General features: G+C 34.8%; 1 protein-coding gene and 1 pseudogene across 1 annotated transcript in view; both read left to right on the top strand.

Moving 5' to 3' along the window:
* Positions 1 to 17,535, top strand: part of CCDC73 (coiled-coil domain containing 73) — a 253,095-nt gene that overhangs the window by 154,406 nt on the left and 81,154 nt on the right. The window lies entirely within an intron of this gene.
* LOC109450801 (large ribosomal subunit protein eL38) lies at positions 12,618 to 12,873 on the top strand (annotated as a pseudogene).

The following is a 17,535-nucleotide window of genomic DNA, read 5'->3' as shown; positions in this document are numbered from 1 at the left end:
TTCTAGAGCAATGAACAGTTGTGGATGGGTGTAAATCCCCCAGGAAAAAATTCTCCAGTTTTCTTTACTCTTATGGTAATTTTATTCCTTCTGAAGTGCCTTGCACAAGCAAACTGAAATGGAATTTCCGGTTCCTTCTGATAATGCTTAATTGTACGTTTAAATTATTCATGTCATTGTTTTAACCTTCCACTTAGCTTTGCTTTTGGAAACAATCATTGATAATTCCGAAGGCAATTATGGGAACCTTTATACAGGCATTCCGCGGAGATGCGGTGGTTTCCGACCCCTGCAGTCTAGTGAGCCGTTATCTTTGCAGGTGGGGGGCGCCTTACCTTCAATTTGTAAAAAACCTCAGTGTCTGTGAGGTGTGCAATAAAGTGAAGCTCAGTAAGCTCAGTAAAACGAGGTATGCCTGTAATCAGTACACTCCATTTAGAAAGAAAATGGGAAGGTTCCACTAAGAATCTTCCACTTAGATTAATGCAGTCCTTTAACTTTTGATTATTTGCTCTTTTGCCTTAGCTGTGATAAATGCCTATATGGCTGTGTTTGTTTTGCACCTTGAAGGAAAAACCCTTACTGAAATATCAGTCCAACTTGAAAATCAGCAAATACTATGTGGGTGGAATTTTTTTCAGCAGTCCTTCACAGTTTTCTTTTCTCGCCATTTCTTTAGCCAATTTGAGTGTTTATAATAACCCTCCTTGGTTTCAGGGTTGGCTTCAAGTAGTTATTGAATTTTTAAAAATGATATTCCCCACTCTGATGGTTTATAAAGTATTCTAATGTAACTTGAGAGAATATTTTAATTTTTATACTGCTTTATACCATAGTATTAGGAAGGAACTTGTATCATAGGTTTTTTTTTTGTTTTTAACATTATTTTTATATCATAGTGCCCACTGGGTGGCAGCATAGTGTTTTTAGTTTCTTTAGCTTTGACTGAACTTCATAACTACTGTGCTGTAATAGTGGTATTCTGATAGTAATAGATATATCATATGTTGAATGCTGATTACATGCCAGGCACTGGACTAGTTCCTTTAGGTGCATTATCTCATTTAATCCTAAAAAACAAATCCCCAAACCTGTGACATAAGTACCCCTATTATTCTCCTTATATCATATGAGGAAGTTGTGGGAAAGATATTAAATAATAATGCAAGGCCAATAACAACACAGCCAATAAGTGATAGAGCCAGAATGGAAACACAAGTGCTTACTACTTCGTGCTAATCAAATTAAAGCTATTGTAACTTTAACCAAATAGTGAAGAATCAGCAATTAAGATGAGAAATCTGTGGATATTCTGAAAGAGGTGAGAATTGAATATTGGTTTTATATAATGTGCCTCAAAACAGTTGGGGGTGCACGCATGGTATCCAAAACACAGTGTTTCTTAAATTATGTTCCAGGACACACTAGGTACTGTGAGATGCTTCAATAAAAAAAGGTTCCTATGTTCAGAAATGCTCTTGGAGATTCATTAAAGGGTCTAAAAAGTCCTGCAGTAAAGAAACCTGTTTAACCCCAACATTTTTTGAACTTATAGCATTCTTAAGCTTTTTTGATTACAGCCCACATTAAGAAATACATGCAGGCCAATATAGACATATGTATATACAACTGAAGTAAAATGTACATGAGGCAGTACTTACCTTGGTCTAAGCAATGTACTCTCACATTTTCTATTTTATTTTTTTCTAGCCTAGCCTTTCATTAAAAAAAAAAATTCTGCTCAATACCGTTAACACTGATTTCAGGACCCACGAATGGATCACAATCTACAGATTTTCTGCACTAGACCTTGGGTCCTATTTTTTATTTGAAGTGCATATTAATGGAACACATTGAGGGAAACTTGTATATGGGCTGTGGTTGAAGGAAAGTATTGCTGTAATGGTAAATATCTTTGTTGAAGATAATATTCTTCTGTTAGTGCTGGTAATAGTTGAATGAAGACAGTGTTTCTCATTGGGAATTTATTTTTTATAAATGAGGCCACTAGCAAAGTAAGAACATAGAACAATTTTATAGAGTAGAATTTCCAAAATACCTCCTTTGGAACACATGTTCCCCAGAATATTAGTTTGCATTAGCATTATATATAAAAAAAAAAGTGTTCCATGATCAAGATAAATTTGAGGAATTTGGGTTAAAGTTAAACAGTTTCTAACTATGCTGATGGTACTATAAGTCTCTAAGATGTGGAGTTAGTATGCAGCATTTTCTAGACTTACTTGACCATGGAACCTATTTTTAGACATGTTGGGGACCTTGTGCCCTTTAGAATACACTTTGGGAAATGATTATGTAGATAATTAAGGCAAAAATGTTCTTGTAATATACATATTTTAGGTGAAAATTTTTATTGTAAATGCATGTAATTTTCATAATTCATTCTATTTGTTATATCAACATGATAGAGAATGTCAGGAAGCCATTTAATGTTCTTAGTTTCCTTATGACCCATGGAAACTTTCTGTTAATAAGAAAAGACTTTATGAAATTCTCTGGTACTGATTAATTTCATGTAAAACTCAAACTCTTTATTTTTAGTTTAAATTCAATGAGCAATAAATTTCCAGCTGTGTTAGAATCAGCCCTTATTAAGACATTTTGGCAACTTGTTTTTGTTTCATATTTGGAAAAATTTGAAGTTTAATTTAAAGGTTAAAAATGTTTTGAGAAATGCTTAAAGGATTTTCCTATATTTTATTTAGAAAGTGGCCAAAATTAGTGTTTTCAAAGATCTCTGTTGTGTTGCTTTAGATCAAATTTATAGTACCTTTAATAGTTTATTTCATGACTATTTATTTCATGTTTGGTTCCATAATAATCCTTGTGGAATTTCCAATTCTCTCATTTCCTTCACACGTTTCAGACCATTCATTTTTAGAATTTAATTATTTCTAAATTTTAAAATTTGTAGATGAAATCCCTACTCCTTTTATTAAAACAAGTTGAAATTTGGGAAAGGTTTTACTGTGAATAGAGAATATTTTGCTCATAGTAGTATAAAATATTTTCTTTCAAGAAACTAAGTACTAACTATCTGTAATCCAGTCCCTTTCTTGCTTTCTCCCACCTTCATGTAACCTTCTTTTATTCTTCAAATACATTAAAAAAACTGGAAAACTGTCATTTCTCCAGAGCATTTGAGATCTTACCTCCTGGCAATTGTCATCAGTTTTGGCTCAAATAAACTCTTATATATAAATAAAGAAACTAAGTGTTTTAATAATTTTACATAATTTATGGTAACTTAATAAAATATTTATCAAGTGTTTCCAAAGAGTGTTTCTCACTGTACCTTAATAAACTTTCTACAAGCATGAAACACGGTTAATGAAAAATTAACATTGTGGAAGCATTATAAATTGACAAAAAAGTGCACAATTATGTGTAATAGACGATAAGAGAATGGGGCAATATACGTAATAATCATATGACACAGACAATAAGTACAATTCGGAAAAGGAAAAATTGGTGTGAGCTGGATTCATAAGAAAAGCTTCATGGAGGAGATGGAGTTTGATTTGATTTTTAAATATGTGTAAACAGAGAAGACAGAGGAAGGCATTCTATATTTGAAAGCAGAATGCACGAAGGTTAATTAGTTCAAGCTCAACATGGCATAAAAAACCCCCAACACCTGCCTCGCTTCTGAAGCCTCATTTCATCTTTTCCCAGGCTTATGTTAGAATTCTAATTTCAAACTGTTTTTAGTTCCTCATTTAAAATCATGTTTCTTCCATCTGTGCCTTTGCTTATGCTGTTTATGTACTCTAAAATACCCTTACCTAATTTTTCAGTTTGCTAACCTTTTAACTTTCATGATTTTTAAGTCTTTGACCAGAAGTCACTTTCTCTAGGTAGTTGCTGACCTTCCCAAGTCGTCCTTGATTTTCTCTTGCTCGATTAGAAGCCCCTTCTTTCTCCTAGGGATCTCTACCATGCACATGACTACATTGTATTATAATTATCTTTATATATCTGTATCTCTCTACCAGAGTTCCTGGAAGACAAGGTCTCTGTATTTTTAAAAAAATCATTACATTTAGAATATCAACAAATGTTGAATGAATGAATGAAATATTTTTTCTTTGCTTTCTTTATTTACATTAATGTTTTCAGACTTTAAGACTCCCCTTAGTTCTGATAAGTTGAAATTTAGTTAACAAGATCAGATTTACACTTGATCTTTATAATTTTCTTTATAATTACACAGATTTTTATAATATTCTGTTCCTTTCTGGAACCGCAATCATTCATCAATGTATTTCCCCTCTGACCAACTCCCAGACCTCACTTCTTCAGTTATCTCCTCTTTTCATGTTTAATCACTTGATCTTTACTGGTTTCTTTCTATAAGATGTAAAATGTTTCTCTCCTATCCCCTACCTTACCTTGATTACTTATAACCTTAAACTACTACTTTATATCTCACTTCATATCTCATTTTGTGAAAATTGCTCCTCAATGACCTCCTGCTTTCCAAATCATTTTGTGTCAGTAAGAACTGCCATGTTATCCTTCTGCCAAATTCCATTTCCCCTTGCTCAAGTCTATCTCAAAATCCTTTTCTGTGAGGTATTTGTTGAATTCTTCAATATCCTTAAATCTATTCTGTATAGGTTATTTAAATCAGAATTATACTACTGCAAGTAGCGCTGATACCATTTACTCCAATTTGATAATGTACTTATAACTATTTAATTCATGAGGCTATTTACAAATTAATAATCAAAAATTTAAACTGAGTTTAGCATCTTTATTTCATAGGTAAAGTAAATGTTTAGGCACTGTGTACTTTGAACTCTTTGAAGTGTACTTTGAACACTTAAAGCACCCTTTTTTATCTGTCATGTTTTTTATATCATGCTTAGTGTTATTATGTCTGGCTTTACGCTTAATTGAATAAATACTTTATCTACCTTCCCAGACCTTGAAGATAAAGGCCATTGACTCAAATTTGTATCACCTGCAGCTAGCTTGCTTGCTTGCTCTCTCTCTCTCCCCCCACCCCCCTTCCTCTCTTTCTTTCTTTCGGAGGGCACAGGTCCCCATGGCCCATGCGGGGATCGAACTGGCAACCTTGGTGCTACTGGCATCATGCTCTAAGCAACTGAGCTAATGGGCCACCCATCACCTGCAGTTTCTTGAACAGAGAGGTTTATTGAATTATGTCACTCTTGTTCTTTATTGTCTATATAAGAAGTCTAATTTTAAAAATTCCCATGGGTGCACCTTTCTATTTTCCTTCATTGCATAGTTGTTTTTCTCTAGGTCCTTTCTAGCATCGTGATAACTTTCTTAAAGTTTATCTATCACAGTTATAGGAAACATTCTGATTGCACATGTTACCTTATTTGACTCATGGTTTCCAAGTATCCTACTCTTCACTTTTCCAAAGGATACTACCGTAGTGATCTATTCGATTCAATGCAACAAGCAGTGCAACAAATATTGAGTGCCTGACTTTTGTAAATTAGTGTATCAGGCAGTGTGAGGATATACAAATGAGTGCGACGTGGCTAGTAGTCAAGGAACTTAGAATATAATGGCTAACATAACCATTGCTCATATAAGATACAATAAGTCATGTTTTGGTAATTTTTTCTCAATCTTTTTCAATATACATATACACTAGCTTCTGTATAATTAAGTTTTCACACAAGGGTTCACTTTCTGTGACAAATGTCATCCATATTTTACATCTAAATATATTTTTAATTACTTATGAAGGAGATAAGCTTATAAGACTGATTTAGCATTCATTTGAAGTCATAAGAGTATTCCTAGGAATAAAGGCAATATGATGATACCAACTTATGACTATTTAAGAAGAAAAAAGGAAACTTGGAAGTTATAGCTCTTTAACAAAGATTTTTTTTTGGGAAAAATGTTTTAGTTACTGAAAAATCAAATTGTTTTTTGTATTTGTAAAGGTATTGTTGATGATTTTGTTTATACTCTTTAAATGGTTTAGCTAATGTCAAAGCTTACCAGTCCTTATTATGTGAAATGATAGTGTGAAATTGATGCTGTTATAGTATAACAAAAAGGACGTGACTCATGTATTTTATGTACACATGCATTCAACTGTAGTGACAAATGGCTTCATGCTGTGTGATTAAATGCATATTAGCGTTTGCCCTAGGCATTTGATTATTCCCATCTTTACTTCATTACATTACCACACTGTATGGCCATATAATTTATAAGATAATACACACATCACTTTGTTGCTGATAGGAATTATTCTGTTTTATGGATGGTGTCCTTTAATTTTGCCTTTCATGGATTATAAAATTGGTTAATATCTGCTGAAGTGAATCACTGGAGAAGCAAATAAAGATGTTGGCCTCAGGTCACAGTGTCATTTGTGATACTGGCAAAATCTTACAGGCTCATTTATCCCTGTACATGATTGATAACAGCATGCGTTAAATGGAGAAAGCTTTGCTTCTATTAAGAGATCATCATGAATGAAGACCTCCCACTTAAAAGTCAGGCATGATGAGAAGACACGAGACTATCTACAGGTCAAATTAAATAACTTAAATAATTTAAGTAGAATGACAGTGTAATTTGTCCATTTTGTGTTATTACTCTGACCCCTATCAGGATTATAGACTAACTTACTTTCCACTGTAGAGTATTTAAGATGTTATTTTTAATAAATACTTTCAAAGATTTAAAAGCCTTTATAACTTTTAACTGTGGTAAAATATAGATTTTTTTTTATTATGTGCTTTTAAAAAAGCTTTTGTAAAGAAAAGAGCAGTACTGTAAAATATAGAATCATTAATATGGTGGATGCTGAGGTAATGCTTTAAGCCTTTTAATATATTTATAATACTTTAAGCATTGTATAGTAAATATATTTTCAAATACATATTTTATAATGAAATATAAACAATACAAATAATTATAAATACAACTATTGTAAGTATACTTGTTATAAATATTTATATTATAAATAATAAATTTATTTTTATAAATTACTATATACAAGAGATTTTTTTTTCCCATAGGTGGGTTGCCCACCCCCAATGTTTATATTTTTTCCACTTTCTTTTTTTTTTTTTTTTTTAAGAGTTTTATTGGGGAAGGGAAACAGGGCTTTTTATTGGGGAACAGTATGTACTTCCAGGACTTTTTTCCAAGTCAAGTCATTGTCCTTTCAATCTTAGTTGTGGAGGGTGCCGTTTAGCTTCAAGTTGTTGTCCTTTCAGTCTTAGTTGTGGAGGGCACAGCTCAGCTCCAGGTCCAGTTGCCATTGCTTGTTGCAGGGGGTGCAGCCCACCATCCCTTGTGGGAGTCGAACCGGCAACCTTGTGGTTGAGAGGACGCGCTCCAACCAACTGAGCCATCTGGGAGGCAGTTCAGCTCAAGGTGCTGTATTCAATCTTAGTTGCAGGGGGCAAGAGCCCACCATCCCTTGTGGGACTCGAGGAATTGAACTGGCAGCCTTGTGGTTGAGAGCCCACTGGCCCATGTGGGAATCGAACCGGCAGCCTTCTGAGTTAGGAGCACGGAGCTCCAACTGCCTGAGCCACCGGGCCGGCCTTACAAGAGATTTTTAGTAACACTTTGAAGCCAGATCTTAAAAATAAAGATACAATGAGCATTTTTTAAATGACTACTTTCCTATATAGAATCATTGTTTGAGTTTATTCAAGTTATAATTCAAAACAGGAAGGCATATGCTTTTTTTCGAGATTCTTATGATAAAAGCAATATTGAAATGTAAGAGTATTTTGATTTTGTTAAGAGTAAAGTAAGAATGAAGCCTCAAATTAAATATCACATGTCTCTTTTAAGTGACCAAAAGGCATGTTTTGTATATAAGCATCCTGATTTCTGGCTGTAAACCCCTACGATGAGCCAGGACTTGAATACATTATCTTATTTAGTCCTCACATCCTGTAAAATAAGTGTCATTGTCCTTATTATACAGATGAGGAAACTGAAACCCAGAGAAATCACACAGCTAGTAAGAGGAGACAGAATTTGAATCCACATCTGTTTTGGATTCTGTTATAGGAATCTGCAAAAATGCATGTGTCTTTTTCAGATCACATAATAAAAGTCTATATTTACCACAAAACTTCTAAACTGGTGCATTTCTTACTTTATCAAGCTGTCTGAGGATAGCATTGTAAAAACATTTTTTGCACTGTGACCCACAGTAGGAAAGACATATCACATCGTGATCCAGTATATATACATGCGTTTACGTATAGTAATCTTCACAGCTTACTACATGTGAAGATTGCTGATATATTCTAATCTGTTCTCTTTCATGATAAATACTGCTTGCAATTAAACTGATTCATATTTCTCTAAGGCTTTGCAATTGAAATAATTCTGTATCAATTTAAAACATACACAAGAAAGTGTTTTTCTCCCTTATAGAGAACTTATATATACTCTTTATAGAAAAGGAGAATAAAGGGAAAAACATTACTTATGCTTTTGATCACTGAAAGACAACTACAGTTTATAATTTGATATATTTCCTTTCAATATATTTTTCTGATGGTATTTATATTGGTATAAATATAGGTTGTTTTTTTAAATTAAAATTTATTGGGGTGACAATGGTTAGTAAAATTACATAGGTTTCAGGTGTACAATTCTGTAATACATTATCTATATATTACATTGTGTGTTCACCACCCAGAGTCAGTTTTCCTTCCATCACCATATATTTGATCCCATTTACCCTCATCTACCACCCCCTCCCTATAGTTTTAACCATGATGCTTATGTAAAAATGCATGTCTTTTTTAATCCTATTTTTTTGAGTTTAGTATTTTTATCAAAGTTATGTGTGCACATAGTGTAAAAAATTAAAAATTGTTTTATAAGGTTTGTTCAGAAAAACAGTAATCTCCCCTGCCATTTCCTCTTCTCCAGAACAACTACTTTAAACTATCTTAGCCGATTCTTTAGACATTTACTTACACGTCTCTAAATAATATGCTTATCATTGCTATTTTTTTATTTTCCAGTTAGACATTCTCTAATGACTTTCCATAAGGGCAGATGAGGATTTAGCTTTTCTTTCATCTTTTGCCGTAACTCTTCCCCCTTAACATATGGTCCATCCTCACCATATAGTTATATCATAATCTCAATTATATAAGTATTTAGAGTTATTGTGTTCGCATCAATGCTTTCACAGCTGAACCATTGGCGTATGCTATGATTATTTTTCTTTAACTATACAACATCCCCCCATTTGTCTTGTTTTTCCCATTGCTGACTTCTTAATGTATTCATTACTAATTCAACCCCAGACTTTTCTCAGATATATGAAACTCTTATTAGTGACTTAAAAACAGTTGGTAATCTGTTAATCTCATCTTGTTGAGGAACTTTTTACTAGAGTTTACTAAACCACTTCAATCTGGACTGGTTGCTCTCTAGGTTTGCTGTACAAGTATCATCTTGGTTTCTCCCTTCACAGTGCCAGGAGTCCTTTTGCTCTCTTGTGTAGGGTCCCCTATGTCCTTCTTCTTTCTTGGAGAAATCCTTAAGTAGGTTCCTGAGAAAGGATGCATTGAAGGTAAATTGTTTTGGACACTGCATGTCTGAAAATACCTTTTACCTTCACACTTGACATGGCTGGGAAAATACCAATTTGGTAATCGTTTTCCCTTAGTTTGAAGGCTTAGCTTCTTTATTCTAGCTTTCATTGTACATATTGAAAACTCTAATGTAATTCTTAGTCCTTTGTATGGAAATTTTTTTTTTCCTTTCTTGAAGCTTACGTAATTCTTTCCATTTTCTGCAACGTTATATTATTTCACCATCATGTGTCTTGGTGCTGGCAGTTAATGAACTCTTTGCAAACTCGTCTTTTTTTAGTTCTGGGAAAATTGGTTTTGAAAATTTTTGATCATTTATTCTCTAGTTTCTCTCTTTGCTCTTCCTCGACTTCTAGGATGCAGTTATTAGACCTGAATTAACCCTCTAATTGTCTAACCTTTTTTCCCCCAATTCTGTGTTTCTTTGGCTTTTTGCTCTTTTTGTAAGTTTTCTTCAATTTTGTCTTCCAACTCTTTCATTGAATTTTTTATTTCTACTATCTTAATTTTTAAAATTGTTTCTGTGAATCTTCCTTTTATGGTAACATCGTCCTTTTTTCATAAATGCAATAGTATATACTCATTTTATAGGTGGGTACAAAAGTAAAGCGTTTTTGGACTGTGAACTTTAAGTCATTATAACTAAGTTCAAACACATGTTATTAATCAAAATAGGAACTGTTACAAACACATTTTGCCAACAAGAAATAAGTTTGTTTATTCCTGTAGTGTAAAAATCTGTGCTTTGGGATTTGACTAACTCTTGGAAAGCATTTTCTGCATCCTGCTGATTATGGAAGTGTTTTCCCTGCAAAACGTTGTTGAGATGCTTGAAGAAGTGGTAATCAGTGGGTGAGAGGTCAGGTGAATGTGACGGATGAGGCAAAACTTCGTAGCCCCAATTCGATCAACTTGCTAAGCATTGGTTGTGCAACGTGCGGTCGGGTGTTGTAGTGGAGAACTGGGCCCTTTCTGTTGACAGATGCCGGCTGCAGGCATTACAGTTTTCAGTGCAACTCATCGATTTGCTGCGCATACTTCTCAGATGTAATGGTTTCACCCGGATTCAGAAAGTTATAGTGGATCAGACCGGCAGCAGATCACCAAACAGTGACCATGACCTTTTTTTGGTGCAAGTTTGGCTTTGGGAAGTGCTTTGGAGCTTCTTCTTGGTCCAGCCACTGAGCTGGCTGTTGCTGGGTGTCATATAAAATCCACTTTTTGTTGCACGTCACAATCTGATCAAGAAATAGTTCGTAGTTGCATGGAACAAGAGAAGACACTTCAAAATGACGATTTAAAAAGAAGTTTGGTTGGCTTATGAGGCACCCACTTACTGAGCTTTTTCACCTTTCCAATTTGCTTCAGATGCCAAACTACCATAGAATGGTTGACGTTAAGTTCTTCAGCAACTTCTTGTGTATTTGTAAGAGGATCAGCTTTGGTGATTGCTTTCAGTTGGTCGTTGTCAACTTCCAATGGCTGGCCACTACGCGCCTCATCTTCAAGGCACTCGTCTCCTGTGCAAAACTTCTTGAACCACCAGAGCACTGTACCTTCATTAGCAGTTCCAGGGCCAAATGCGTTGTTGATGTTGAGTTGTCTCCGCTGCTTTACAACCCATTCTGGACTCGAATAAGAAAATCGCTCAAATTTGCTTTTTGTCTAACATCATTTTCATAGTCTAAAATAAATATAAAATAAACAGCAAATAATGTCATTAGCAAAAAACATAAAGCAAGAAATGTGCATTAACGTGATGTATAACATAATCACATTTAAGAATGTATTCCAATATCAAACCGCAAAAACCGTGATTACTTTTGCACCAACCTATAATAAGAATATTAATGATGTTTCTTTTGAAAGACTTCTGTCTGCCCCTGCTTCCTCCAAATTGCTTTTAAAATCTTTTTGTTGTTGTTTTTTTGGTCTCTGTTTTGAAATTAAACACTTTCTCTCGAAAATCTATTGGTCTTTAGCTTTCTGCTCTGTATTTAAGAATGGGGCACCAAAAAAGTAGATTGGAAGCTCGAGATGTATGGGTAGGGCTTGTTTACTGTGCTCTTCATATTAGGGTAATCTGACTGGAACATTTTGTGAGGAAACTCCTGGTGTCCTATTACTTTTATGTCTTTTCTCTTGGCCCCAATTCCCTGGAGAACACACTTCCAGCCTCCTGCTTTGAGTGTTAATGTGCTGTCAGTAGCTGTAGGAGCCCTGTAGAGAAAGAAAGCTGGTGGGGTAGGGGTCTCAACATTTGGTATGGAAACTTTTCAGTATGGTAGCCATCCCCTCTCTTCTCAGCTGTGCCTGTTAATGCCCTATTCTAGAGACCCTGTTTTCTTATCTTCATCATAACCTCTAACTAATCTTCTGTCCAGGTGAGGGAAGGGGAGTCATCTGGCTAACCAGACAGGGAGTCTGTGGGTCTAACCTCTTTTTAATGTAGATTTTTCAAGCAGTCTTTCTGTTTTTGGCCTTACCTTTACCTTCACCTTTATAGGTCTCTGGTATCACCAGACCCTTTGTTTTTGCTGGGGTGAAAAGGAGGGACCAGGGATGGGGTGTGGGGACGTGGGGGTGAGTAATATAAATCAAATTTCTTCTCAGTTTTTCCTGTTACTGGTCTTGCTTTTTCAGGTCTTGTAAATATTACTAGTCCTCACCTCTCTGCCTGCCCCAAAACAAAATTTTTGTTGTTTTTGTTTCATCTCTCATCATCTTTGTCCAAGGTTTACACCTTAGATAGCCCCCTGGCATTTTAGTGGGGCTGAATTAAATACCTGTGTTCCACCCATTCTCTTTAACTGAAAGACTGAGTCCGGTTTTTGTTGTTGTTGATATTTGCTTTTAATAAAACATAACAACTATTTTCTGTTATTATATACTAGACAAACACAATTCTAAGGGGCAATATAATGTGGTGGTTTCGAGTGTAAGTCTGGTCCCCGTCTTCCTCCCGGCTTGCTGCTTGCTGTGCTGGCCTCGCTGTCTCTGCGCCTTGTAGCCATGCCTCACAGAACTGAGGAAATCAAGGATTTCCTGCTCACAGCCAGGCGAAAGGACACCAAATATGTCAAGACCAAGAAAAATAAGAAAAATGTTAATAATAAAAAAAGAAAAAAGAAAGAAAAATAAGGATAATGTGAAGTTTAAAGTTTGATGCCGCAGATACTTTTACATCATAGTCATCACGGACAAAGAAGAAGCAGAGAAACCGAAGCAGTCCCTGCCGCCAGATTTGGCAGTGAAGGAGCCGAAATAAACCAAACATGCTGATCTGAACTATTAAAATTTTAAAAATTCCAAAAAAAAAAAAAAAGAAGTGCAAGTCTGGAACCAGATTACTGGGTTCATATTTTTAGTTCCATCCCTTACTGTGTAACCTTGGGCAAGTTACTTAATCCCTTTATGCCTCAGTTTTTTTCATTTCTGAAATGGAAATACTAATAGTAAATATCTCATTAAGTTGGTTGGAGAACTAAATATAGTGTTAAGAGAGTGTCTTGCATATAGTAAGTGCTCAATAAATATTAGCTATTATTATATTCATTTAAGTGGTAGCATTTATTTCATTTAATACCATGGGTGCCAAAACAATGTATACAAGTGGACACTTTGGTCAATGTTGCTCAAGCAGTAGTTGGCCGTAATCAGAAGTGTCTGGATGCTGATGGTAACCACTCGTAATTGCAGAAGTCAAACGTGACTTGTATTCATCTTCTGTTATCAGTATATATTGAGTATTACCATTTTAATAGTTTTTTGCCTTTCTTAAAATGTGTATACATTTTTTTTGGCACCCTCTGTATTATTACTGGACATTTAGGTTGTTTCCAATATTTCTTGTTTTTACTAGTAATATTTAGTAGTAAACATCTGTTAACATGAATAATTTTCTGTGTTTAAGGATTTTTTCTTTTGAATAGAGTCTTAACAGTGGTGTCAGAGTGTATCTGTATAGTTTAACTCTTGAGATATTCTAAATTGTTTTTCAAAAAGGATTGTTTTCACTTACATTTTTACTAGAACTGTCTGAATGCTGTTTCACCATCCCTTTACTAGTACTAATACTATTTTTTTTTTAAAGAAAAAACCTTTGCTAATTTGATAGGTAAAAATATGTCATTCTAATATACGTTTTTTAGATTACTAGTGTGGCACTTACTTTTAACCTAAAGAAAAAGGCAGTTTATCTTGTATTTTAGCTCATTTAGAGATGTGTGGTAAGCTATTATGGAAAGCTGTTTTTATTGACCCATGTACATTCTTCCTCTTTCCTGATAACAGTACCTGACATTTCCCCATATAATGGTCCTTCTCATTTTCTCAGGCATGTGATGTTTGTGAGATTAACCTGGATTGACTTCACCTCCAGCTCCAAAGGTTGAGTTGGTTGAACTGTGTTTCCATCAATCCCAAGCTCAGTAGTTGGTTCAGGGGTGGGAAGGTAACCCAAGCAGCAGCAAATAGGTAACCTTAGGACTTTTATTGGGGCACAGAGTCTCTTTTCCTTGCTGGAAGAAGAACCAAGGAAATGTGTAGCCTTGGCAGCTGCTTGCAGCCATTATGGCATTATGAAAGGATAGGCTACTGAGATATCAAGGAGACATAGGTAAAAATTAAAAGAATAGCAATTCAGGTGCTAGTCACATTGCTTGCCTGAAGCCAAACCTAATTCTAGACTTTTAAATTAGACAAGCCAATAATTTTTTTTTAAAGATTTTATTGGGGGAGGGGAACAGGACTTTATTGGGGAACAGTGTGTACTTCTAGGACATTTTTTCAAGTCAAGTTGTCCTTTCAATCTTAGTTGTCGAGGGTGCCATTCAGCTTCAAGTTGTCCTTTCAGTCTTAGTTGTGGAGGGCGCAGCTCAGCTCTAGGTCCAATTGCCGTTGCTAGTTGCAGGGACACAGCCCACCATACTTGCGGGAGTCCAACCAGCTACCTTGGGGTTGAGAGGACGCTCTCCAACCAACTGAGCCATCCAGGAGCTCAGTGGCAGCTCAACTAAAGGTGCTGTGTTCAATTTTAGTTTCAGGGGGCGCTGCCCACCATCCCTTGCGGGACTCGAGGAATTGAACTGGCAACCTTGTGGTTGAGAGCCCACTGGCCCATGTGGGAATCAAACCGGCAACCTTTGGAGTTAGGAGCACGGAGCTCCAACCATGTGAGCCACCGGGCCAACCCCTAAATTTTCTTTTTTTTAAAAAGCCAGTTTGAATTGTGTTTTCTGTGTTTGCAACTGATAGTATCTTACTCACTGAGTTAGCAGAAATGGTTGGAAGAGTGCTTCCTACGTTTTTTCACCTCACATCGTGGCCTATTTGGAAGATGGTAACACAGTATTTGTATGGTGCAGAGGGCCTTGTACTCAGTTACTTTTGACTGATTGCAAAAAGCCCTGGGTATTTTGGCTTTTCAAGGTTGTGCGTGGCTTTTTGTATGACTGAAAGGATTAATGACTCTCAAACCTGTAGCTTATTCGTGGTACGCTGTCCTAGTATACCGGTTGGAAATCTCTGGGCTAGAACAAAATGCTTATGAATTTAAGACCATGGGATTGATTCCCAAATGTTTTGCTTATTTTGCTCTTTCTGTAATACTCCTAATTCTGATCATAAATTTTAAAAATGTACCAAATGGGGAAACACTTAAGTCTTCTTAATTATTTGCACTGGTTCAGATTTTGGGAATATTTGCAAATTTGTGGGTACTTATCATTAATTTTCCCTGATTCTTAACACAGAAGATTCGAGTTGTCACTAAGTTTCTCATTTCCATTATTGATGCCTGATTGCATCTAGTCCTTTAGATCAGCATTTGGTAAATTAAAACAAGGAAACAAAAATATATTTTCCTAGACAGAATTTAAATCTAAATTTCCTATATGTTTAAAAAATATTCAGTGAGTAAGTAAGTACCACATTCTCAGGTTAATTTGTATCTGAGATTCTCACACTTTAAGTGGACTTGTTAAAACAGGATTGTTGGACCCTGTCCCCAGTTCTTTATTTAGTAGATGTGAGTTAGGCCCTAGAATTTGCATTTCTGGCAAATCCGTAGGTGTTGCTGATACCGTTGGTCCTTTGAGAACCACTGATTTATTTCATTACTTTTGTTGTTTGTTTAATACTATTGATTATTAAAGTTAACAGATAAGTAATATGATTTTCTACTGTTAACGTAAGGCTGCATTGTTTCCATATTTGCAGATATTTGGCTAATGATTTTGAACTTTGAGGATTAAAGGAAAGTAGTGTTATATGTAGCAAGAAACAAATACCAGCTCACTAAATAAATGCTCTTTAAAGTGTATTTCTAATAAATGAATAACTTTTTGACATTGACTCCCCATATAAAATAGAAGGAACATTCTGATGGAAATAATTTAGCCTTTAGTAATAAAAATCACAAATAAAAATATAGCAAGCCTCTTAAAGAAGTCACTACCTTAAATCTCTTTTGGGATATAAAAGTAATACATAAGCTCTAGTTAAAGAAATACAGCTTTCTGATAAGATATTAGTAATACTTAAAACACTACCATTATTATATGTAATGTTTTTTTTCCTACTACAGTTGACATTCATACATTCTTTTATGTTAGTTTCAGGTGAACAACATAGTGATTAGACATTTATATGATTTACACAGTGATCCCCCGATTAGTCTAGTACCCACCTGGCACTGTATATAGTTATTACAATATTATTGACTATATTCCCTATGCTGTGCTTTACATCCCCATGACTATTTTGTAACTACCAATTTGTACTTCTTTATCCCTTCACCATTTTCACCAAGCCTCAACCCCCCTCCCATCTGGCAACTATCAGTGTGTTCTCTGTATCTATGAGTTTACCTCTGTTTTGTTTATTTTGTTCTTTAGATTCCACACTTAAGTGAGATCCTATGGTATTTGTCCTTCTCTGTCCTACTTAATTTCACTTAAAAAATACCTTTTAGTTCCATTCAAGTTGTTGCAAATGGTAAGATTTCATTCTTTTAAATGGCTGAGTAATATTCCATTATATATATGTACCACATCTTCTTTAGTCATTCGTCTATTGATGGACGCTTAGGTTGCTTTCATCTCTTGGCTATTGTAAATAATGCTGCACTGAACACAGGGATGCATATGTCTTTCCAAATTAGTGTTTTGGATTTTTTCAGATAAATTATTCAGAAGTGAAATTGCTGGGTCATAAGGTAGTTCTATTTTTAATTTTTTGAGGAAGATTTAAACTGTTTTCCATAGTGACAGCACCAATTTACAATCCACCAGCAATGCACAAGGGTACCTTTTTCCCCACATCCTCACCAACACTTGTTGTTTGTTGATTTATTGATTATAGCCATAATATGTAGTACTTTTTAAAGTCTCAGTAGTATAGAAAATGAAGTCAGAAATAGTTGTAGATTTTTCCTGTATTCTATTTGCAATTATTTATTAATTTAACTGATTGTCATTGTTAATCCATTTTAAAATGTTTCACTCAACAGTGCCAATCTTTTAAAAAATGAGCCTATTTTTTCTTTTTTTAAATTTTATTTAAACTTGGAATCTTGTTAGATCAGGAAACTGAGTCTCAGAAAAATTAGTCTTTTTTCCCCCCAAGGTTATACAGTTGACAAAGCAATCAAGTTTTTGTTGACAAAGCAGTCAAGTTTTTTCTCAAGTCTAGGCCTCTGACTTTAAGTTCAATTATTATTATTATTTTTTACCATACCATGTAGGAAGTAATACCCTAGAAACCTCAGAAAAGCATTTAAGGATCAAAGGAAAAATATAGGTGAAATTGCTTTGTAATATGGAAGAAGTTGTATAAAAATAAGCTATTCTGTCTGCCAGTTAATTCGTTGTGTACTTAACTTTGTGCCTAGAACTATATTAAATGTTGTGGGGGAATAAGTGAAAGAAGT

The sequence above is a fragment of the Rhinolophus sinicus genome, linkage group LG06, assembly GCF_036562045.2.
Source record: "Rhinolophus sinicus isolate RSC01 linkage group LG06, ASM3656204v1, whole genome shotgun sequence".
NCBI classification, from domain to species: domain Eukaryota; kingdom Metazoa; phylum Chordata; class Mammalia; order Chiroptera; family Rhinolophidae; genus Rhinolophus; species Rhinolophus sinicus.
Note: the sequence above shows the minus strand (reverse complement) of the source record. Positions and strands in the feature narration are given on the sequence as shown.